The 25,665-nt window shown below is 41.5% G+C and overlaps 1 long non-coding RNA gene across 1 annotated transcript; it reads right to left on the bottom strand.

Annotated features, from left to right (window-relative positions):
• Nucleotides 1-896: 896 nt before the first annotated feature.
• LOC134347528 (uncharacterized) lies at nt 897-23,066 on the bottom strand. Its single transcript, XR_010018179.1, has 3 exons — nt 22,940-23,066; nt 19,662-19,721; nt 897-1,021 (listed from the first exon to the last, which is right to left on the bottom strand). It is a non-coding gene; the product is annotated as an uncharacterized LOC134347528 (long non-coding RNA).
• Nucleotides 23,067-25,665: the final 2,599 nt, after the last annotated feature.

Genomic DNA, 25,665 nt, shown 5'->3' with positions numbered 1-25,665 from the left:
TTTACGAATCTGTGGTGGCCAGTGCTATCATGTTTGCTGTTGTGTGCTGGGGCAGCAGGCTGAGGGTAGCAGACACCAACAGAATCAACAAACTCATTCGTAAGGCCAGTGATGTTGTGGGGATGGAACTGGACTCTCTCACGGTGGTGTCTGAAGAGAGGATGCTGTCTAAGTTGCATGCCATCTTGGACAATGTCTCCCATCCACTACATAATATACTGGGTGGGCACAGGAGTACATTCAGCCAGAGACTCATTCCACTGAGATGCAGCACAGAGCGTCATAGGAAGTCATTCCTGCCTGTGGCCATCAAACTTTACAACTCCTCCCTTGGAGGGTCAGACACCCTGAGCCGATAGGCTGGTCCTGGACTTATTTCATAATTTACTGGCATAATTTACATATTACTATTTAACTATTTATGGTTTTATTACTATTTATTATTTATGGTGCAACTGTAACGAAAACCAGTTTCCCCCGGGATCGATGAAGTATGACTATGACAATGAAAAAGGCCATTCCAGGGATAACTCCAAATTCATTCCCATCAGTTTCATTCACTTTCTTCTTTTATCGCAACTTATTCCCTCTCTATAAGCCCATTAATCCCCTTTCATTCTTTTTTTTTGCCATTAGCTACACTAAAGGATGATTTACAGTTGCTAGTCATGTCTTAGAGATAAAGTTGAAGCACACCATTAACATCAGGAAATTATTTGGAATTTGCCATGATTTAATTTTCTTGTCAGGAGAAAGTGTCTATCTGTAAACAATTAAAACTCAGAATATGAACAGATCTATTTTTATCAATCAGACCAATAGGACTATTTGGACAGCAACAAAGTTTTATTTGTAGTTCCTGTCTGCAGAATCCACAGTCTTTCCCAAGTATTAAACATGCTAATAAGCTCTGCTGAAGATGCTGAGCCACGTTGACATTGGCATCACTGTCTCACCTCAGTAGTTGTCCACCAGAACCACAGCTCTTCCACCTCAGATAAGTTCTTAATCAATACTGTATCTGTTGGAAATAATCAGTCAGTCAGTCAGATAAAGTGGTCACTTCTTTAAAATTTCAAAATATCAGGCACTAGACCATTTAAAAGTTAATTACAGGTTTTTGAAATAAAGATAACTTTCCATGTTGTGAAATGTTCTGCAGCAGAGTAAAACTGCCATTAGAGCTGTAGGACTAAGGAGTGGTGGTGGCGAGCGCAGAGACCAGGATAGGAAAATAGGAATAAAATCTCTAGAAAAATAGGAATGTAATCGCTAGGAAAATAGGAATATAATATTTAGTTTTGCAGGAAATTAATCTTTGTATTAATTAGTTAACAGTATTTTCTCGATTTCACTGAAGGATAAAGATGTAAAAAGGACCATGGATAAATCAGAGAAATTACCTACACCAGATTTTGCATTTGCATTAGTGAATCAGGACTTACGCAAATCTACAAAATCAAAACTGTTATCCACTCAACTTCATAAATAAGGGAAACAGTTTTGAATCAGAAATAGTTTGTAAGAACTTCTAAGGAATCTAAAAATAGCATTTTAGCTAATCAATGTTTCAGCTTACTTGGAGGTCTAAGTGTTTTATTTTCTGCTGAGACTGTGGTACAGTCATTTCCAAATAAACCCATAGTCAGTCCAAACATAACTCTAGTGCAAGTGTAGAATTTCAATACATCAACCACATCTCCATTCACCCATTATGTGCTAAACCCTGTCCAAGCATAATACTGATATACAGAATTCAAGCCAAGCACGAAATGTTCTCTAAATATCTGCTTTTGAATGCTAAGTACACTAAATGTGGTTTACCAAATGTTAACTTGAAACAGCAGCATGTTTATAAAATCTAATTACCTTTGTAGATAAAATGTTTGTATGTCCAATAATTCTGTTTTATTCTCGTAAGATTAAACCAATAAATAAATTATTGCATGTCCCACTTAAATTTGTTGTTGAATACAAATTTGAGGACAAAAGTAAACTGCAATATAGAATAATTTGCAGGTTTGTTACTTTCTTCCAGTGATTTTCTTTTCCTGTCTCTTTGTTGAGGTGCAGTCCCATGGAGTTTGCTCAGTAGGTGTTGGCTAATAAACCACACCTTAATTATACTCAAAGTCTGCACACAGGCAGGAATCTAGCTGGATGTTCTAGCTTTTTGAGCCGTTGCTCAATGTGGAATTTTTATTTTGCAGCATTTTGTGTTATAATAAAAATAGGTTATATCAAGGAACCTAGGTAAAACTGAAGTCAATGGGTCTAAGAAGAAGATGCACAATCACTTTCTGACCATTGCAGGCTGTGTGATGCAGCGTTTTCTAATCTTAAAATTGTACTATAACCACTTTGCACTATGCAAACACTCACTATAGCATAATGATATCATTAGTAATTGGGGTTAAATTAATTTTATTAATTTATTTACATTGATTAATTTACATTGTTGGCAATAAATTCACCAGTATTTCTGTTTAATAAGTCATAACTTCAAAACTATAAGAATGGTCCTGAAATCTCCTAAGGATGCCAACAACTGTTAGCGCTGACCCTATCATTTTACAATGAATCCTTCCCTAGTGCTTTCATTGCATTCCACATCCCTTGGTTTTCATTTATTATGGCTACTGTCAAAGTAATTGTTCCATTTGACATCTAATCCTTCCCCCAGTCTTAGCCACTCAGCTTTACATCTCCTTATCAAAGGTACATTTTATTATCAAAGTATGTATACAGAATACAACTCTGACACTTGTCTTCTCCAGCTAGCCACAGAATACTACAGAAAACCATAGAAGTGTTTGAAAGAAAGACATCAATCCCCCCTCCGCATGAAAGGGAAGATAAGCAAAAACTTGCAAACATGAAAGCTGCACAAAAACTAACAGATCACCCAATCCCCAGCCCACCTATCAGCAACAAGAAAGATTGGACGAGGATACGAAAAAAAATGCAACTGAAAACTGAAAGAGGCCAAAATGAACTACAGTCCATAAATCTCAGAATTTCGATAACACCTCCAAGAGCATTGGGACCCAGCAGCCCCTCCGGGGAGCAACTCAGACCAGCAGCCCCTCCAAGGGAAGCGACTCGAACCAGTGGCCCCCTCCGAGGGCAATGACTCAAACCAGCATCCCCTCTGAGGGAAGCGACTCAAACCAGCAGCCCCTATGAGGGCAATGACTCAAACCAGCGGCCCCCTCCGAGGGCAATGACTCAGACCAGCAGCCCCTCCGAGGGAAGCGACTTGAACCAGTGGCCCCCTCCGAGGGCAATGACTCAAACCAGCAGCCCCTCTGAGGGCAATGACTCAAACTAGCGGCCCCCTCCGAGGGCAATGACTCAAACCAGCAGCCCCTCTGAGGGCAGCGACTTGGACCAGTGTGATAAGTAACCTTATTACTTACCTGCAGAGAAACATTTTGTGCTTCAATTGATATTAATTCAATAGATTGTTGTCACTTCTGGTATTTAATTGCAATTAATATCAAAATATAAAACAAGGACAAAATCCCTGTCTTAAAATGGGTACAGTGCTCTGGGGTGTATTTATCTCCTTCCCTTGAATCCTGTTTTACTTGAGTTTGATTTTTCATATTTATCATCGCAGGCAATTGAACAGAATCAATATTGAATAAGTAAAGGTTTCTTAAACATAGAACATAGAGTAGTACAGCACAGTACAGGCCCTTCGGCCCACAATGTTGTGCCAACCCTCAAACCCTGCCTCCCATATAAGCCCCCACCTTAAATTCCTCCATATACCTGTCTGGTAGTCTCTTAAACTTCACTAGTGTATCTGCCTCCACCACTGACTCAGGCAGTGCATTCCACGCACCAACCACTCTGAGTAAAGAACCTTCTTCTAATATCCCCCTTGAACTTCCCACCCCTTACCTTAAAGCCATGTCCTCTTGTATTGAGCAGTGGTGCCCTGGGGAAGAGGCGCTGGCTAGCCACTCTATCTATTCCCCTTATTACCTTGTACACCTCTATCATGTCTCCTCTCATCCTCCTTCTCTCCAAAGAGTAAAGCCCTAGCTCCCTTAATCTCTGATCATAAAGGCTGGCTTTTCCCATTCATCCACTTCAGACGGTTTATTACACCAAAAGGCTCATTGAATTCAGTGCCATAGTAACTGCTCTCTTTAGCCCTTAGAGAACAGGATGACTAGTGGCAGGTAATTAATTCCTATTTCAATCTCCTCAATAGACACAAAGTTACTTAAAATGAGCATTAAAGGGAGAGAGAGATTAGTTTTATTTGTCACATGTACATTGAAACATGCAGTGACGTGCATTGTTTTGTGTCAAAACAAATCAGCGAAGATTATGCTGGGCAGCCCACAAGTGTTGCCATTCATAGCATACCCACAACTCACTAACCCCAACTGTACATTTTAGAAATGCGGGAGGGAACCCATGCAGTCACGGTGAGAACATACACCCTCTTTCAGACTACGGGGGGGGGGGGGGGGGGGGGGGATTGAACCCTGATCTGAAGACCTTCTAAATAGTTGTCTTGATGGAGAGTAGATCAACTAATTGTATGTTGAGTTTGATGCAGCTCAGTCTCAAAAACTGGCACTCATTTACACTCATTTCACTTTAATATTGCAGGTCAAATCCAAAAACACTCAAGAATGACGGCGCCCAGCTCACCTGATTGGATCCTGGTTCTCCATTCACCATCTTAAATATTCTCACCAGCGGCTGAGTGCCTCCCATCCCATTTACAAAATGAGCTGTGCTGATTTGCCCAGGCAACTAGATTAGTAAGCACCGCATCTGCACTGCTCCTTCGCCCCGGGCTCCCTCCGCATGGAGTTTTCATTCTCCTGCTGTGACCAAGTGCGTGTCCTCCAGGTGCTACAGACCCCTCCCATGTCCAAAACATATGCTGGTTGGTAAACCAGTTGCCCCTGTGTAGGTGGGGGGGAGGAGACTCGGAGGGTAGTTAATTAGCGCGCAAAAAAGGATTAGTTTACGGAGAAGTACGTAGGAGAATGGGATTGCTGGAAATGTTCTTAGAGCCAGCATAAACTCAATGGGTTAAATTACCTCCTCCTATACCTTAAAAAGATATTAAAAGTAGTATAAAAACAGGGTGAAATTACATAAGATACAAAGTAAACTTCTTTCCTTTTTGAGCAAAATAAAGACCGTTTAAACATGGAAAAGGGATACAATTATGTTCCTGAGAAGTGCAAGTTGTTTTCCTTTCCCTTTCAGGTCCAATGCACAGGCCCAGTCTAAGAAGGGAACTTGCTTCATCTCAGTGTAGCTACTAATGCGGAATATTCAGAAGTTACTGTGCTGATGTTTATAGCTTGTGGCTGCGGTTTTCAAAGTACATGGCTCAAACTATTTCTCACCCTGGATCAGGCTGAGATAATTTCTGGTAACTTTTAATGCAAGTATTTTCTTGTGGGAATTTAAACTTACTTCAAAAGGAATGGATTCTGCTACAGATTAAGATAAACAAAGCAAGTTACTGACATACTAGAATCACTTTGTACAAAGGTTTATATTTCAACAGAGTATGGGCCAGTTTCATATTTAATATGAATGAAATAGAAAGATAGAAAACCTACAGCACAATACAGGCCCTTCGGCCCACAATGCTGTGACGAACATGTACTTACTTTAGAAATTACCCAGGGTTACACATAGCCCTCTATTTTTCTAAGCTCCATGTACCTATCCAGGAGCCTCTTAAAAGATCCGATTACATCCGCCTCCACCACCGTCATTAGCAGCTCATTCCACGCACTCACCACTCTCTGCGTAAAAAACTTATCCCTGACATCTCCTCTATACCTACTTCCAGGCACCTTAAAACTGTGCCCTCTCACGTTAGCCATTTCAGCTCTAGTAAAAGCCTCTAACTACCCACACGATCAATGGCTCTCATTATCTTATACACCTCTATCAGGTCACCTCTCGTCCTCTGTCGCTCCAAGGAGAAAAGGCCAAGTTCATTCATCCTATTCTCATAAGGCATGCTTCCCAATCCAGGCAACATTCTTGTAAATCTCCTCTGCACCCTTTCTATAGTTTCCACATTCTTCCTGTAGTAAGGTGACCAAAACTGAGCACAGTACTCCAAGTGGGGTCTGACCAGGGTCCTATATAGCTGCAACATTACCTCTCGGCTCTTGAACATAATCCCACAGTTGATGAAAGCCAATGCACCATATGACTTCCTAACCACACAGTCAACCTGTGCAGCAGCTTTGAGTGTCCTATAGACTTGAACCCCAAGATCCATCTGATCCTCCACACTGCCAAGAGTCTTACCATTAATACTGTATTCTGCCATCATATTTCACCTACCAAAATGAACCACCTCACACTTATCTGGGTTGAACTCCATCTGCCACTTCTCAGCCCAGTTTTGCAACCTATCAATGTCCCGCTGTAACCTCTGACAGCCCTCCACACTACCCACAACACCCCGAACTTTTGTGTCATCAGCAAGTTTACTAACCCATCCCTCCACTTCTTCATCCAGGTCATTTATTAAAAAAAAACCACCAAGAATAGGGATCCCAGAACAGATCCCTGAGGCACACCACTGGTCACCAACCTCCATGCAGAATATGGCCCGTCTACAACCATTCTTTGCCTTTTGCGTGCAAGCCAGTTCTGGGTCCACAAAGCAATGTCCCCTTGGATCCCAAGCCTCCTTACTTTCTCAATAAGCCTTGCATGGGGTACCTTATCAAATGCCTTGCTGAAATCCATATACACTACATCTACTGCTCTACCTTCATCAATGTGTTTAGTCACATCCTCAAAAAATTCAATCAGGCTCGTAAGGCACGATCTGCCTTTCACAAAGCCATGCTGACTATTCCAATCATATCACACCTCTCCAAGTGTTCATAAATCCTGCCTCTCGGGATCTTCTCCATCAACTTACTAACCATTGAAGTAAGACTCACTGGTCTATAATTTCCTGGGCTGTCTCTACTCCCTTTCTTGAATAAGGGAACAACATGTGCAACCCTCCAATCCTCCAGAACCTCTCCCGTCCCCATTGATGATGCAAAGATCATTGCCAGAGACTCAGTAATCTCCTCCCTTGCTTCCCACAGTAGCCTGGAGTATATCTCGTTAGGTCCCAGTGACTTATCCAACTTGATGCTTTCCAGAAGCTCCAGCACATCCTCTTTTTTAATGTCTATCTGCTCAATCTTTTCAATCTGCTGTAAGTTATCCCTATAATCACCAAGGTCCTTTTCCATAGTGAATACTGAAGCAAAGTATTCATTAAGTATCTCTACTATCTCCACCGATTCCATACACACTTTTCCACTGTCACACTTGATTGGTCCTATTCTCTCATGTCTTATCCTCTTGCTCTTCACATACTTGCAGAATGCCTTGGGGTTTTCCTTAATCCTGTCCGCCAAGGCCTTCTCATGGCCCCTTCTGGTTCTCCTAATTTCTTTCTTAAGATCCTTCCTGCTAGCCTTATAATCTTCTAGATCTCTATCATTACCTAGTTTTTTGAACCTTTCGTAAGTTTTTCTTTTCTTCTTGTCTAGATTTTCAACTGCCTTTGTACACCACAATTCCCGTCTCATTGGAACGTACCTATGCAGAACTCCACATAAATATCTCCTGAACATTTGCCACATTTCTGCCGTACATTTCCCTGGGAACATCTGTTCCCGATTTATGCTTCCAAGTTCTTGCCTGATAGCTCATATTTCCCCTTACTTCAATTAAACGCATTCCTAATTGTGATCACTATCTACAAAATGCTCTCCCACTGAGAGATCTGACAGCTGACCAGGTTCTTTTTCCAATATGAGATCAAGTACAGCCCCTCCTCTTGTAGGCTTATCTATATACTGTGTCAGGAAAACTTCCTGAACACACCTAACAAACTCCACCCATCTAAACCCCTCTCTCCAGGGAGATGCCAATCAATATTAGGGAAATTAAAATCCCCCATCACAACAAACCTGTTATTACTGCACCGTTCCAGAATCTGTCTCCCTATTTGCTCCTCGATGTCCCTGTTACTATTGGATGGTCTATAAAAAACACCCAGTAGAGTTATTGTCCCTTTCCTGTTTCTATCTTCCACCCATCGAGACTCAGTAGACAATCCCTCCATGACTTCCTCCTTTTCTGCAGCTGTGACACTATCTCTGATCAACAGTGCCACGCCCCCATCTCTTTTGCCTCCCTCCTTGTCCTTTCTGAAACATCTAAAGCCTGGCACTCTAAGTAGCCATTCCTGCCCCTGAGCCATCCAAGTCTCTGTTATGGCCACAACATCATAAATCCAAGTACTGATCCCTAATGTGACCAAAACATGGAGCATTATGGGCTAGATCACATTTGGCTCAGTGTGTAGCTTGTGTTTGCTCCCAATGTAATTTCTGAACTGGGCTAACCTTCTCTGGGTTCAAACTGAGCTGTAGATTTCACTGATGAGCCTGGCCCCCAAAGCAAATAGTCCTTAGACAGCTGGTGCAGTGTTGATCCCAAGGAGCACCATGGGAAGGTAATGAAAGAAAACGTATTACTTAAGGGGCTATCAGAATCGATGATCAACTATTAGTTAAAGAAATGAGTTTGAAAATGCATCTTGGCAATTGATGACTGTGCAAATAAAATAGTGAATGATTCAAGATCCAGAAATGGTTATGAATTTGATGGAGATAAGAGTCTGTGAGGAGGTGTGGGACTAATAGAACATTAGCACAGTTGTGCTACATGTGGGAGTAATGAAATTGCAGCTCAGCTAAACATTATGGTGACCATTTTAGAGAACAAATGGAATGAGGTGTTTCAGGATCAGCTTCGATTTTCCCCAGAACACTATGAACGCTTCACACTCTACACTTTCTGGATCTTGAATCATTCACTATTTTATTTGCACAGTCATCAATTGCCAAGATGCATTTTCAAACTCATTTCTTTAACTAATAGTTGATCATCGATTCTGATAGTCCCTTAAGTAATACGTTTTCTTTCATTACCTTCCCATGGTGCTCCTTGGGATCAACACTGCACCAGCTGTCTAAGGACTATTTGCTTTGGGGGCCAGGCTCATCAGTGAAATCTACAGCTCAGTTTGAACCCAGAGAAGGTTAGCCCAGTTCAGAAATTACATTGGGAGCAAACACAAGCTACACACTGAGCCAAATGTGATCTAGCCCATAATGCTCCATGTTTTGGTCACATTAGGGATCAGTACTTGGATTTATGATGTTGTGGCCATAACAGAGACTTGGATGGCTCAGGGGCAGGAATGGCTACTTAGAGTACTTGACCACCAAAACTGAGATGAGTTCAGGCTTAACTGAATGGAGCCGTTTATGATGATCTAATTCTAATAAAAGTACAGTTCCCTCCTGCAGTTCAATGGCAGCAAAACAATTTGGGTTGGTACCAAATAATATTTCTTTCTTTTCATAAAACTAATCTCAGAAACTGCTCCAAGTCTAGTAAACAGTCCATATTTTCTTTTTTGAGTTCATACAGAGAGATATGTGTCTTGTGTTTCACTGTCCAATGTTCCTGATGGAGTGAGAGCTCTGTTATATTTCTTTATGATAATAAACTGATCAGAAATCCCTTAATTTTGTGTGAAGGTGCACCTGATCATTGTGACTATTTGTCTTATGACATCTCATAAGGATGTATGTTTTTGCTAGCTGTTAAATTGTGTCTCCTTAAATTCTTAAGTTGGTTCAAGCTTATCTCTTTGCCACGTCTCCCCTCCAAAATTCCCAGAGAATGTCATTTGATAATTTTGACAGCAGAACCAAGGTAGCTTAGTATCTACTCTGGCAGTCACATCTTTCAAGGAAATCATTTGCAACTCTGATTCATCATAAAGGTCTGTTTGAATATTGATCAGATCTTTGATCCTTTAATTAATGAATAAAAACAGGAATTATTAAAATACCAAGTTGCTGAAAAAAATTGAACAGCTCCAGCCTATACTTCGGAAAACACTGTTTTTTCCTGTTGTAGTAATAACAACTATTAGATATCTGCCAAAATGACTAGAAATGGCCATTAGTTATTTTTTAGAATGAAGAATGTAAACAATGAAAGAATAGAATACAATCAACATTGGATTTAAAACAAGAATTTATACTGTCTTGTATCCAAACTGTAATTTTGTGTTTGTGTGGAACTTCTGAGTACTATGTGTAACAGAACAATCAGTGGATGTGAAAGGATTGTAAATTCACTTCTGGTTTTGGCGTACAGAGAAAGTTTTTGTCCCAAGAGACCAAAGAGGAGATCCTTTCAAGACCAAGTACAAACGGCCACAGCCGCAAGTTCACAGGCACTCCTTTGAATTTTATTCACTTTCAAACTGAACAAATAGATTCAACGTCAATTGTATTTAAAAGAAAGTGAGTGCACCACCGTGGGTGGGGAGTGCAGATCAGCAAAGCAAAATGAGGAAGAGCAGTTAGTGCAATTATGAGATTTGTCCAGCAATAAGTCTGAATTGATTATTAAAGAAAACACTACACAGTAACATCTGTTGGGCAAGTATTAATCAAAGGCATCCGTTAGTCTTGTGAGACCATGGATCTGCGCCTGGAAAGTCTTCACTCTCCAGGGCGCAGGCCTGGGCAAGGTTGTATGGAAGACCAGCAGTTGTCCATGCTGCAACACCAAAGTTGTCCCAGGGAAGGGCATTAGGACCCCATACAGCTTGGCAGAGCAATGTGTGATTAAGTGCCTTGGACACAACACGTTGCCTCAGCTGGGGCTCGAACTCATGACCTTCAGGTCGCTAGTCCAATGCCTTAACCACTTGGCCACGTGCCCACAAGTATTAAACAACAGTAGTAAAAGAATAGGGTCTATAACTGTAAAGTGCACCATCTTGTGAAAAGGGCAATTTCTATAAAGTAATATACTATATGACAGAAGTCTTATACTCCAGGAGTAAACTACTCATAATGTCATGCAAACCTTGACAATATAATAATTGGTGATATTTTTGATATGCTTGACTTGATGGTATGCTGTTCCTGAAGTAGTACGAAAAAGAGCTTCAACTGGCAGCCAATCCAGGCATCGGAAGTTTTGAGAGAAGAGGACTTTAATCAGGTCCACTACCCGAGTACAAAAGGCAGCAGCGGGTCGCTACTGTGAAAAGGAGCTTTGGTCAGCCACCAATCTGCATTTGCAATTGGTTAACAAGAGCAAATTAAAGGAAGGCAGGAACAAGCGAAGCAGCCATCGTCTGAGTGAACAGGGACAGGGTGGTGATCTTGATGCTTTGGCTCTTTGAGGCTTCTGTGAAGACAGGCTTCAGTCAGAGAAAGCAAAAGAAAAGAAAAGCTCTAGGTTAAGTTTTTTTTCCCCCGTCCATTCTTTATATCTGCACAGCTAGGACAGTTGAGATGCCAGGCAGGATAATGGAATGCCCCACCTGTGGGATGTGGAAAGGCAGGGAGACCCCCAGTGTCCCTGACAACTACAACTGCGAGAAGTACATCCAACTGTAGCTTCTAACAATCTGTGTTAAGGAGTTGGAGCTGGAAATGGATGGACTCTGGATCATTCAGAAGGCTCAAGGGGTGATAGATAGGACATATAGCGAGGTAGTTACACCCAAGGTGCAGGACACAGGAGGCTAGGTGACAGTCAGGAAGGGGAAGGGGGTTATGGAACCAGTGCAGAGTACTCCTGTGGCTATCCCCCTCAATAGCAGGTGTATCACCTTCAATAATGTCGGGGGTGGCAGGTGGTGGGGGGTGACCTTTAGAGGAAAGTCACAGTGGTTAGGTCTCTAGCATTGAGCCTACTTCTGTGACTCAGAAGGGAAGGAGAGGGATGGAAAGAAAAAGCACTCTGTTGTGATAGAGGATTTGTTAGTTAGGGGAATACACAGGAGGTTCTGTGGGTGAGAACAAGATTCTCGGATGATATGTTGCCTTCTGGGTGAGTAAAAGATGAACAAAATTGAAAAGGGTGAATACAGGACTGAAGGTGTTATATTAGAGTGCGTGCAGTATACGGAATAAGGTAGATGAACTTGCAGCAGCAGATTGGCAGATATGATGTTGTAGTCAACACTAGATTATGGCTAAAAGAAGATTATAGCTGGGTGCTTAATGTCCCATTGTATCGAAAGAAGAGGCAGGAAGGCAGAGGAGGCAGTGTTGCTCTGTTGGTAAGCAGATTGTGGTTGAGCTCATTGGGGATCAACTTTTCTGGATTGGGCGTTTTGCAATGAAATCAGAATTGACTAGAGAGCTTAAGGTAGAAGAACCCTTAGGGGAAAGTGATCATAATATGATCAAATTCACCCTGAAACTTGAGAAGGAGAAGCTAAAGTTAGATGTATCAGTATTACAGTGGAGTAAAGGGAATTACAGAAGCATGAGAGAGGAGTTGGCCACAATTGATTGGAAAAGAACACTGGCAGGGATGATGGCAGAGCAGCAATGCCTGGAATTACTAGTAGCAATTTGGAAGGCACAAGATATGTACATCCGAAAGAGGAAGAAGTATCCTGAAGGAAAGATTACACCCAACTGTGGCTAGCAAGAGAAGTCAAAGCAATATAAAAGCCAAAGAGAGGTCATATATTAGAGCAAACATTAGATGCAAGTTAGGAGATTGGGAATCCTTTAAAGACCAGTCGAAGGCAACTGAAAAAGTCATTAAGGTAACGATGGGAAACAAAACTAACCCAGCCAATAATATTAAAGAGGATACGAAAAGTATCTTCAGATACATAAAGTGTAAAAGAGAGATGAGAGTGGCTATCAGACCATGGGAAAATAATGCTAGAGAGGTAGTAATGGGTGACAACGAAATGCCAGAAAAACTGAATAGATACTTTGCATCAGTCTTCACTGTGGAAGACACTAGCAGTATGGTGGAAGTCCCAGGTGTCAGAGGTCATGAAGTATGTGAAGTTACCATTATTAGAGAGAAGGTTCTTGGGAAACCGAAAGGTCTGAAAGTAGATAGGTCACCTGGACCAGGTGGTGTACACCCCAGGGTTCTCAAAGAGCTGGCTCAAGAGATTGTGGAGGCATTAGTATCACCAGATTCTGGAATGGTTCCAGATGGCTGGAAAATTGCAAGTGTCACTCCACTCTTCAAGAGAGACAGAAGGAAGAAAATTATAGGCCAGTTAGTCTGACCTCATGGTTGGTTACTAAGGATGAGGTCTCAGGGTACTTGAAAGCACATGATTAAATAGGCCGTCGTCAGTGTGGTTTCCTCAAGGGAAAATCTTACCTGACCAATCTATTGGAATTCTTTGAAGATATAGCAAGTGGTAGAGATCAAGGAGAATCAGTTGATGTTGTGTATTTCGATTTTTAGAAGGCCTTTAACAAGGTCCCACACAAGGCTGCTTAACAAGTACGAGCCCATGGAACTACAGGAAAGATTCTAGCATGGATAAAGCAGTGGCTGATTGGCAGGAGGCAGAGAGTGGGAATAAAGGGAGCCTTTTCTGGCTGGCTGTCAGTGACTAATGGTGTTCTACAAGGATCTGTGCTGGGGCTGATTATTTTTACATTATATGTCAGTGATTTGGTGATGGTATTCATGACTTTGTTGCAAAGTTTGAAGACGATATGAAGATCGGTGGAGGGCAGGTAGTAATGAGGAAGTAGAGAAGCTACAAAAGGACTTATACAGATTAGGAGAATGGGCAAAGAAATGGCAGATGGAACACAGTGTTGGGAAGTGAATGGTCATGCACTCTGGTAAAAGAAATGAAAGGGTTGACTATTTTCTAAACGGAGAGAAAAATACAAAAAACTAAAAAGGGACTTGGGAGTCCTTGTGCAGGATTCCCTAAAGGTTAATTTGCAGGTTGAGTCTGTGGTGAGAAAGTCAAATGCAATGTTAGCATTCATTTCAAGTGGACTAGAATATAAAAGCAAGGATGCAATTTTGAGACTTTAATAAAAATAAAAGTCTAGTGAGGCCTCACTTGGAGTATTGTGAGCAGTCTTGGGCCCTTTATCTTAGAAAGGATGTATGTGCTAAAACTGGAGAGTCTTCAAAGGAGGCTCACAAACTGATTCCAGGATTGAATGCTTGTCATATGAAGTGTTTGATGACTCTGGGTCTGTATTCACTAGAATTCAGAAGAATAAGAGTTGACCTCATTGAAACCTATCAAATGGTGAAATGCCTTGACAGAGTGGATGTGGAGAGGATATTTCCTATGGTGGGAGAGTCTAAGACCAGAGGACACAGCCTCAGAATAGATCATAAGATATAGGAACGGAAGTAGGCCATTCGGCCCTTCGGGTCTGCTCCGCAAGTAGGGGGGCATCCTTTTAGAATGGAGTTAAGGAGGAATTTCTTTAGCCAGAGAGTGATGAATCTGTGGAAATCTTTGCCACAGGCAGCTGCAGAGGCGAAGTCTTTATGTATATTAAAGATAGATGATAGATTCTTGACTGGTCAGGGCATGAAGGGATATGGAGAGAAGTCAGGAGATTGGGGCTGAGAGGAAAATTGGACCAGCCATGATGAAATGCCTGAGCAGACTCCATGGGCCAGATGGCCTGATTCTGCTTGTATGTTGCATGGCCTTCTTTCACTCAGCTAAAATTCCATGACAGTCTCATTAATCTCTTGAAGTAATGTCAAGCGAGGCCCAGGGAACCCCTTTAAATTGGCAAAAATCTCCTTAAACTGAGCCAAGAACATCCTCTTTATCATTAATTTTGTTTTCTTCTGATAAAGGGCAAGTTCTTTTTGGAGGAAGGATTCGGCCAAAAGGGGCATGGAATGCTTGCTGTTTGACTTAGAAAGCAATTGGGAAAGGAATACGAATTTTCTCAGTACTAAATACGGCTGCCAGCTGCATTCAACTATGCAAGTGAGGTTGCACTGATATCAAAGCAACCTTGTGTGCTGTGGTGAAATTCACTCACAGCTGTTGGTATCTATGAAATTGCCATGATAGTCCCTGTATTATTATGATCTGACAGTCAGAAAACAAAAGAGTGGCCTTATACTGTCATTGCATTGAAATGTTGAATGGTTGAAAATCAGGGGATCTTATGGGACGGAAGAGGCCATTTTGTCTCATTGTGTCTATCCAGATGTAAAGGGCATTTTGAACAATTTTACTTCCCTGATCATAGTCTTCATTTCCAAATAAACATCAGCCTTTAGCTGGAACAATAAATTCCAATTTCTTTCTAATCCATCCACCCATTACCTAGAAACTGTGACCTCCCATTATTAACTCCTCTGTAAAGGATAATAGGTTCTATTTGCTTGCTTTGTCTGAATGTCTTATTACTTTATAAACCTCAAACCTCCCCCACACTCCACTTTCTCACTCCAATTCAGTCTTTGCCTCCCTGACACGAAAATCCAGCCGTTACTCCTCTTGGGTGTCTTTGTAGTTGGAAAGAATATGAGCTGTGTGAGTAATTGCATTGTGTCCCAGGGATCCCAGTCCAAAGTGCCCCAGTAGTCTAGAGTAGGAGTTCCTAACCTGGTGTCCATGGACCCCTCAGTTAATGGAGTGGCAGAAAAAAGTTGGGAACCCCTGGTCAAGAAAGTGTTAATTTTAATGGGATCCAAGAAGATCTTTACTCATTGTTTTATGGTAATATCATGCTGTATTTTTCTACTTTTTATAGAGTTCCCATCCATTCGGGCCATACAAGCAGATTACGTCAGAGGTCTGGAAGCATGCTCTCTGTTACAACAGATCTGATAACAAAAGATAGACAATACAAAATATGGAGAAAGGATAAAATAAAGTGTTTCTTAGCACAACTGGCAATGTTTAAAGCAGCTCCATACACCACCATTATAACAAATCAGTACTGCCTATAGCTAAGTCATGGTTTCATCAATCTCCAGAAAGTGCACATGATGTCATTGAACTTACCACAGTTTCACAATGACTGAAAGCAATTACCACACATTATTTTATCATTCTGAGGAACAAGATTGTCAAACAGATGAACAGATGAGCCCAGAACAAAACATATGAAAAGATGTATTTTACAACATTGGAAAGAGCTTAATGCTCCAACTACCTTTTTTTGGTTTTCTCAGACGATTTTATGTTTGAATCTGGAGAAAATTAGAAGTAACCTTTATGATTCTTCATTTAAATTTGAACAGATTTGGGGACCTTTTATTCGATATTTTCATTTAATGTAATATTTACCCTTCTTGTTTTTTTTTCACTGTTTTAATGGAGGTCGGGATTGAGGACGTGATTTTAAGTTTAACTCTGTTTGGTTTCAAGTTAGCCCATTGCTTTGCTTTGCTTTTAGTTAGTTGCACGGTGGGTTTTTTTTTTGGGGTTTTTTTTTCTTTTTTTCCATTGATATATATAAAATCTAGTATACTATTATGTTATCTTGGTTTCTTATGCTTAAATTACATTGTTTGTAGTATTTTCTTTTTGGTGTTGTTATCTTTTGGAATTTTATTATACTTTAACATTGTATTAATGTTTATATGGCTTACCTTTTTTGTATACTTACTCAATAAAAAGATTTAAAAAAAAAGAACAAAACATATGACCGCAAGTTTAAACAAACAGTGGTTAGACCCTTGTCTGTCTTCTAGCTGAACATTACTTGAGTTATAGAAACAGGAAATACTCAAAACACTTCTCAGAAACAAAAATACAATTAACATTTCAGGTTGAGGACAATTTGTCCAAACTAAGAAACTACTTGAATTGTAGGAGTGCATATCTAATGTACTTTACAATAAAATGGAAGTGTACAACTAGATTCACAAAAGTTGTACATGAACAAACACCATTGTCTGTGATTTGTTTGGCAGCTTTCCGGCCTTTGAGTCAGAAGGTTCAGGGTTCAAGTAACTTCCCAGAGATTTAAGCACTAAATTCCAAGCTAACATTCTAATACAAAGCTGAGAAAATGCAGTGTTGCTGCGAGAAGCTTACTTTTGAATGAAAGATTAAACCAAGGCTTCATTTGCTTTCTTGGATCCCGTAGCACTATTTTGAGGAAGGGGTTATAAGGAGCACTGGCCATAATCTATCCCTCAATCTTAATAAACTCTTCAAAAACTACTTCATTGGTAGTAAATTCTTTGTTAGATACTGTTTTAAATGTGTTAGATGCTACTAAACTTTGCCAAGTGTTGCACATCATCAGTGCTCCAATGGCAATGATGTATTTAAATGAGACCTTTAACAAAGGCAATCCAGTCCTCTCAATTTAGCCTAAGAGATCCCATTGTACAGTTTAGACAACAAGGGATAGGAGCAGAATTGGGTAATTTAGCTCAGCTAGTTTTTTCTGCCATGCAGTCGGGTTCCTTTCCCATCCTGAAGAGGGATCTCGGCCTGACACGTCAACTGATTGTTCAGTTCCATAGATGCTGCCTGACCTGCTGACTTCCTCCAGCATTCTGTGTGTGCTGCTTTTGATTCCCAACATCTGCAGAATTTACTGGAATCTCTAACCAGTAGCTTTCTTTGCCAAAGCTAAATGAGGAATGTTATATTCTTGAGATGTATCCTCTACCACACTGAACTGGCAGCAATCCAAACAAAGGAGCGTCACTACTCTACCCTATTGGCAAGGTATTCAATCACATGGTATTCATGCCTTTTATGCATGTAATAATATCATTTTATCTATATCATAACTTATTTATATATTGCACACTTTCACACATTGGTTGTTTGCCAGTCTTTGTATGAATAGTTTTTTAATCAATTTTTTTGTATTTTTTCCTGTAAATGCACAAAAGAAAATGAATCTCAAGGTGGCATGCAAGTATTTTGATAAATTTACTTTGAACATTGAACTATAATGTGAATAAATTCACCTCAGGGAGGGTGTTATGAAGTAATAGGTAACAGTACAAAATTGGGACTTCTTGTTTGATGATAATGGAACATCCTTATAAGACTAAATGATAACATGTCCGGAAGGGGGTAAAATAGAATGAATCCACAGCTAAGTAAAACTGTCACTGCTGTGCCAGATCTATTGTCCATTCTAGCACGCAGTGTCCTTCCAACAAATGGCACCGTCCTTCATTTGCTTCTTTGTTCAGCTGAGCTTGTGAAGAAAGTTCCCTCTAGTCAAGACAGTGCTTGCAAGTAAGAGATGACAATCCAGCAGAAGTTGGCAGATGAATGGCAGGCTCTACACTACACTTCAGTCAGGGCAGCTTTAACTCCTGAAGCTCAAAAACACCATTCAAACCCCCACTTTTGATAAAACCTACCAGTGCTGAATGGGGGCCAGAGGCAGAAATGGAGAGAAATCACACAGCAATTCTGATTTATTAGCCATTACCTACTCCCTCTGTTGCAGGGGTCAAACACAATTTGCTGAGACCAGGATACCCTCTCGAGCCTGATAGTTACAGTTTCTTATCCACTTTGCAACAATGGTATTCCACCCCTTCAACACTGTTTGATTTCTGTAGTGTGGCTAATCACAAATGCTCTAATTGCCATAATTGATTAAGTTACTAATCAATTCACTTATTGGCAAAATGTGTCTGAATCAGCACTGAAGAGAGAGATTGAAAATTTGGCTGAGCGGTGGTATAACAACCTCTCACTCATTGTCAGCAAGACCACGGAACTGATTGTAGATTTCAGGAGAGGAAAATCAGACGTCGATAAGCTAGTCCTCATCGGAGGGTCAGAAGTGGAGAGGGGTAGCAACTTTAAATTCCTGGCTGTTACTATTTCAGAGGACCTTTCCTGGACCCAGCAATTGGGAAGAGAGTGCAACAGTGTCTCTACTTCCTTAGGAGTCTGCGGAGATTTGGCATGCCACCAAAAATTTTGACAAACTTCTCTAGATGTGTAGCAGAGGATGTATTGACTGGCTGCATCATGGTCTGGTATGGAAACACCAATGCCTTTGAATGGAAAGGATTCAGTCCAGTATGTCACAGGTAAAGCCCTCCCAACCATTGAGCACATCTGCATGAAATGCTGTTGTAGGAAAGCAGCATCCATCATCAGAGGTCCTCACCACCCAGGTCATGCTCTCTTCTCCCTGCTGCCATCAGGTAGAAGGTACAAGAACCTCAGGACTCACACCACCAGTTTCAAGACCAGTTACCACCCCTCAATTGTCAGGCTCTTGAATAAAAGGGGTAACTGCACTCACTTGCCATCCATTGAGATGTTCCCACAACTGATGATCTTATTTTAAGGAGTACAGTTGATGTTTCGGGCCGAGACCCTTCGTCAGGACTAACTGAAAGAAGAGCTAGTAAGAGATTTGAAAGTGGGAGGGGGAGGGGGAGATCCAAAATGATAGGAGAAGACAGGAGGGGGAGGGATGGAGCCAAGAGCTGGACAGGTGATTGGCAAAAGGGATATGAGAGGATCAAGGGACAGGAGGCCCAGGGAGAAAGAAAAGGTGGGGGGGAACCCAAAGGATGGGCAAGGGGTATAGTGAGAGTGACAGAGGGAGAAAAAGGAGAGAGGGAGAAAGAATGTGTGTATATAAATAAATAACGGATGGGGGAGGTGGGGCATTAGTGGAAGTTTGAGAAGTCAATGTTCATGCCATCAGGTTGGCGGCTACCCAGACGGAATATAAGGTAACAACACCTTATATTTTAACAACAATTTTAGTTCTTCTGCAAAACACTGGGCTGACCTCCAAATTCATTGTAAGAAGACTTACCAGTCACAACCTGCAGCAGATCTTGCAGTTGCTGTATCTTCCCATGTTCTCCTCGCTTTACTATAAGTTACAAGGCAAGGTTATCAGTTTAACAATATTGATCCAATTTCCATTAGTGAAGCAGACACTAGTTCTTAATACAATTTGTACAAAAGATACAGGCGCACGAGATCAATTTCTGGACACCAGATTCCATTGGTTTTGTTATAATCTGTTTTTCACCTTTATTACAATATTGATAGGGTTGATTGTCAGTCTTCTATCAGATTCCTTCCCACCCATCTAGCTTCACCTATCACCTTCTAGCTAGTCCTCCTTCCCCTTCTCCCACCTTTTTACTCCGGTATCTTCCCCCTTCCTTTCCAGTCCTGAAGAAGAATCTTGGCCCGAAACATCAACAGTTTACTCTTTTCCATAGATGCTGCCTGACCTGCTGGGTTCCTCCAGCATTTTTTTGTGTTACTCTGGATTTCCAGCACTCGTGTGTAAGTGATTCTTAAAGCCTGGAAACTAGAGACACCTGTATTGTGTTTTACTCTCACAAATTAATAAGAACATAAATTTATAAAGTCAGCATCCAAAAAAACTAAATATAAATCTAAAAGGGTGATAGGGCAGCTTTGTTCCGCATAGCTTGGGAAGTCAGGTCTGGAACACATGAAATACCAGGTAGTGATCAGGTCTTTGAAGGTTAGTTGGATTTGGTGCAGAATGCTCTCTATGTGAATTGTGTTATCTTTATGACTCACATACATCTTCCAGCATGAAACTAATACATTTTCACTGCCTATCTTTCTGTTCAAACAGAGGAATATCCCAGTGGACTAGCAAGCTTATCACAATATTTGCAAAATGTTACAAATTCTTCTGGAATTCTGGCTGTGAAATTAGATCACTTCTATCTCAACAACAGCCCCCATTTACACAGTCTTTGACAAGAGCAACATTAGAGAAAATTTGACATAGTGTTATATGAGCTGCACTGAGGCACAGCTAATACAGCTACCACCTAACAACTCTGGTGACTTGGGTTTGTTCCTGACCTCCATGCTGTTTGTGTGGAGATTAACATTTCTAGAGTAGCCAGATCTTAAGGTGTGTCATAAAGAGAAAACAGAGGAGAGAGGGATTCCAAATTTAGGGTCCTGGTAGCTGAAGGCAAGGTCACAAATGATGGAGATTAGCATTGGACAGACACAAAGGTCTCACCAGATTAAAGGACAGTGTGTATTTAGGGATTAGGACATAGAGAGATTGGGAAGAATGGCAATTTTAAAACTGAAGTATTTCCAGATGAATTGGTGCACCATTTAGATGTAACGCATGGTAAGCCAACCTTAATAACCCCCAGCAATTTGACCCAGTGACTTCATTATTCTAGAACTCATGAGCTGAATGTTGAAAGGACTGGATAGGGTTGATGTGGAGAGGATGTTTCCTGTGGTGGGAGTATCCAGAACTAGAGGGCACAGCCTCAAAACTGAGGGGCGACCTTATAGAACAGCGGTAAGGAGGAATTTTTTTAGCCAGAGAGTAATAAATCTGTGGAATGCTCTGCCACAGGTTGCGGTGGAGGCCAAGTCCATGGGTATATTTAAGGCAGAAGATTCCTGATTGGTCAAGGCATCAAGGGATATGGTGAGACGGCAGGTGTATGGGGTTGAATGGGATCAGCCATGATGAAATGGCGGAGCTGATCAATGGGCTGAATGGCCTAATTCTGTTCCTATGTCTTATGGTCTTATTTAATAGTCTTATAACACTGGGGTAGAAGCTATACTTGAGTCCAGTGGCATGAGCTTTCAGGCTTTTGAATAATCTACTCAACGGAAGAGGGAAGAAGAGCGAATGTCCAGGGAGGGTGTGATCTTGGATTATGCGAGCTGCTTTCCTGGGGCAGCAAGGAGTAACCATGGAAGGGAGACTAGTTTCCATGATGCACTGAGCTGTGCCCACAACTCTGAGCAGCTTTTTGCAATCACGTGCAGAGCAATTGCCATACCAAGCCATTATGCACCCAGATAGGATGCCTCCTATGATGCATCAATAAAGGTCAGTAAGGGACATGCCTTTGAGGAAGTAAAGGCGCTGACCAGCTATCTTGGCTGTTACATCTATGTGATTGGGCCAGGACAGGTTATTGCTGATGTTTGATCCCAAGAACTTGAAGCTCTCAAGCACAACACCGTTGATGTAGACAGGAGCATGTGAAATGCCCCCTTCCCTGAAGTCAATGGTTCACATTGGCCTGTGATGAACTGTAGGATAAAGTGAACAAATCGATAAGGGCACACATGCAGCATGGAAATAATAAGTTATGTTGTGTGTAATTGGACACTTCAGTGCCCATTTTTCCCCAATAAACAAGTTCCAGATGTCCATTTCTGTGAAAGCAGGAATGGACACTGCAGGAGCAATTTAACCCATCACAACAGAGAGAATGTTGTCACAGCAGAACAATGTTGTGAGAAGGGGAAAGATTCTGTATTCTGTATTCAGTGTTCTCTATTCAGAAGCTGTCTCTGCCTCTCAGCATCATAACTCCCTTTTACAGTCAATGAGAACAGCTGCCCCAGTTCTGCATTATATTGTAAAGTTACAGCCTATTCCTGCTAGCAATAATATTTAAACCAAAGGTATCAGGAAAAGTTTGTAAAGCCAAACATGGCAGCAAAATAAACCAGTAGATCATGCGGCAGTGCAGACAAGCCATGGGAAGTGAACAGACTGAATACTGCAAGGGAAGGCTCATGAATCCCTCCCAGGGTTTGTTCCACACGTCTGTCCTTACTGCAGATCACACAGGCTGGCCTAAGGAAGATTACAGCAGGCAACAATTAAGTGCTAAAGTCTGAGAGGAAATTCAGAAGTGCGGTTTCAGAGTCCCATTCTCCCTAAGCGTGTCCTGAGCCAAAGCGACTACTAAATTCTTGTTTTCTCTGGGTATTCTCGGGTAAATGATGCTGTTTAGTGTGGATGGAGAGAAGCATAGCCTCAGCAGAATCCTTTGTAGAGATCCTGGGAACTCTGCTCTGGTGGGATTAAAGTCTATTAAACAATCTTCATGCCACAAAATAAATGACTGATTAATAAAGCATGTGGCCAAACAAAATAATCAAGAATTCAACCCTGAATCTCTGCCATAGCAGTTGTATCCGGTAAAAAATGCCTGAGATTTATACTGTCAGTTAGATCCTGCTGCATTGTTTCAAGATGGCTTTTGTGGTACTTTTAAGTTTGACAAAATCTCAGAATACTTTTCATCATTTTTCACTTACCGAATTGTTCGATAATTTCTTCCTCCTACATGTTCCAAATGGTGCTATTGTTTAATCAGTACATTCATTTGTCCCTATTAATTAACAAAGTTTTAACCAACTTTGTTGTGTTCCTGATCGTTTCTCCTCTTCCTCCAGCTGTGACTGTACATTCCCTTTCCCACTAACTTCTTCCTGAGAGCCACTTGGGTAACTCTAGCTATAATCCTAAATGAGGATGAAGTTGTGTTGGGTGTATGCAGCACACAGGGACATCCTGGTCTATTTCTATGCTTCCTTCCCACATACAATGAGCGCGTGTGGTGTCTGCATACACGCTGGCCGCTCTGCCTGACAACATTGTGCGTTCGTGATTCCTAGGACAATCTGGCCGTTTCTGCTACTGCTTTACTGCTCCTGGTTCAAAGGTTCAGAGGTTCAAAGTTCAAAGTAAATTTATTATCCAACTGCATATTTGTCACAACATACTGTACAACCCTCAGATTCATTCTCTTGCAGGCATACCCAGTAAATCCAAGAACTATAATAGAATCAATGAAAGACCACACCCAACAGGATGGACAAATAACGAATGTGCAAATACAAAAGAAAACAAAGAAATAATAATAAAAAAAATAAAACAGCAATAAATATCATGAACATGAGATGAAGAATCCTTGAAAGTGAGTCAATAGGTTGCGAGAACGGTTCAGTAATGTGGTGAGTGAAGTTATCCCCACTGGCTCGAGAGCCTGAGGGTAATAACTGTTCCTGAACCTGGCGGTGCGAGTCCTGAGGCTCCTGTACCTCCTTCCTGATGGCAGTGGTGAGAAGAAAGCCTGGCCTATGTTGTCCTTGATGAAGGATGCTGCTTTCCTGTGACAGCGCTCTGTACAGAAGTGCTCAGGGATAGGGAGGGCTTTACCCATGATGGACTGGGCCATATTCACTACTTTATGTAGGACATTGGTGTTTCCATACCAGGCCATGATGCAACCTGGCAATATACTCTCCACCACACATCTACAGAGCTTGTTAGCTTTTGATATCATGCCAGATCTTCGGAAACTCTTCAGGAAGTAGAGGTGCTGCCATGCCTTCTTCCTAATTGCACATGTGCTGGGTTCAAGACAGGTCCTCAGAAATGATAACACTAAGGAATTTGAAGTTGATGACCCTCTCCACCTCTGATCCCTGATGAGGACTGGTTCATGCACCTCTAGTTTCCGCCTCCTGAAGTCAATAATCAGCCCCATGGTCATGCTGACATTGAGTGGGAGGTTGTTGTGGCACCACTCAGCCAGCTTTTCAATCTCCCTCCAATATGCTGATTCATCACCAGTTTTGACGCGGCCAACGACAGTGGTGTCATCAGTAAACATAAGTATGGCATTGGAGCTGTGGTTAGCCTCATAGCCATAAGTATAAAGTTAGTAGAGAAGGAGGCGAAGCACACAGCCTTGTGGTGCACCTGTGCTGATGGAGATTCTGGAGGGGAGGCCCAATGACCCTGTGATTTCAGTCTCAGAGGCCAACATCAGAGCATCATTCAGGAGGGTAAACCCATGGAAAACAACAGGCACAGATGGGGTATCTACCCGAGTACTAAAGATATCACAGATGGGATCTGTTTGCATGTCACCTCTGTGACCTCGTAAGCTTCCTCCGGGTGCTCCAGTTTCCTCCTAAATCCCAAAGATTAATTGACAACTGTAGGTGATTGCTTAGGTTAGTTGCAGAAAGAAACAGAGGGAAGATGATTGAGTACAGGGATACAGGGAAAAAAGGAAAAGGGGGAAGAGACTATATAGAAGTGTTTCCTCTGAGATCCTACATGGATCCAATGGCCCAAAAGATGTCCTTCTCTGTCAATGAAGGTGAAAGATGTCCAGATGTTCATTGTTTACATTAGAGAATCTCTAGAGATACCACCTGTGTAAGGCAATTCCTAAAACACAGTGATTCCCAACAGGGGCAGTTATGTGTCCTAAAGAGGTGTTAGGGGAAATAGAAGTCATCAGGGGGTGTTCAAGATTCTTGGGGGGGGGGCGCTGTACTTGGCACCTTAACTTTGAGGCATGAGACCAGACCAATCACTAGTAGAGCAAGTACTTCTAACAAAAAAGGATGAGGCACTGGAACACAGGAAGAACCACAGCTCCGCAAGCAGTGAGCACTCATCATCACAACACTTCTGAAACTCAGCAATCTCATCTGACTTTACCAACCAAACAGACATTATTGGGATGCATAAGTCAGCAACCAGGATACCCAACAGCTCCCATTGACACGCAGCACGGAACGAGTTCATGTAATTTAACAGTTGGTAAGTCAAGTACACCCTCTCAACTTTCTTTACATACCTGCAGAAAACAGATCCTGCAACAACTCTGCCAGCGACTTTTTTCAAGTGTGACTCTTGTAATATTTGCTATCAACAAAATTGAAGCTTATCCATTAAACAACAGAATATTTCACCAGTTATGCCAAAATAACGATGAACAATTTGAACGCTTGTTTCTTCACACTGAATTGTGTTGGTTGTCAAAAGGCTGCTGCATAAAACATTTCTTTGATCTTTTTGACAATGTCTTTGAATTTTTGCTCAAAGTCGACAAGAGCTTGGGAAACAAGATTGAACTTCTATGTGGAGATGTGATATACCTAGCCAAAATGTATGAAAAAATTAACATTCTAAATACAAAACTGCAGGGTGAGAATTTCAATTTAATCCAGGCAAAATGTGC

This window comes from Mobula hypostoma, chromosome 6, assembly GCF_963921235.1.
Source record: "Mobula hypostoma chromosome 6, sMobHyp1.1, whole genome shotgun sequence".
NCBI lineage: Eukaryota > Metazoa > Chordata > Chondrichthyes > Myliobatiformes > Myliobatidae > Mobula > Mobula hypostoma.
Note: the sequence above shows the minus strand (reverse complement) of the source record. Positions and strands in the feature narration are given on the sequence as shown.